This window comes from Trachymyrmex cornetzi, unplaced genomic scaffold (assembly GCF_001594075.2).
Source record: "Trachymyrmex cornetzi isolate Tcor2-1 unplaced genomic scaffold, Tcor1.1 scaffold182, whole genome shotgun sequence".
Taxonomy (NCBI): domain Eukaryota; kingdom Metazoa; phylum Arthropoda; class Insecta; order Hymenoptera; family Formicidae; genus Trachymyrmex; species Trachymyrmex cornetzi.
Genome location: NW_017296441.1, coordinates 338,076 through 338,366, shown reverse-complemented (window position 1 = coordinate 338,366; position 291 = coordinate 338,076).

Sequence of the window (291 nt, the reverse complement as noted above, 5' to 3'; positions counted from 1 at the left end):
ATGGCAAGAATCTAATCCAGCTAGCAATCCAGTAAGAAAACAAGCATCGTGTGCTGCTGGCTTAAATTGAGAATAATGATTGCGTTCAGCAAACTCAACAGTTGAGAGCGTTCGCTGTTATTGGTGTATTCTTTTAGATCGTCCAACCAGTTTTTAAATCTAGAAGAATACATCAATAGCAGCGAGTGCTCACTCAACTGTTGAGTTTGCTGAACGCAGCCATTGCATCACCAATGCACTCTTCAGGTGCATCGTATCACTGACCTCTGCTACACGGCACGCTTAATCGGG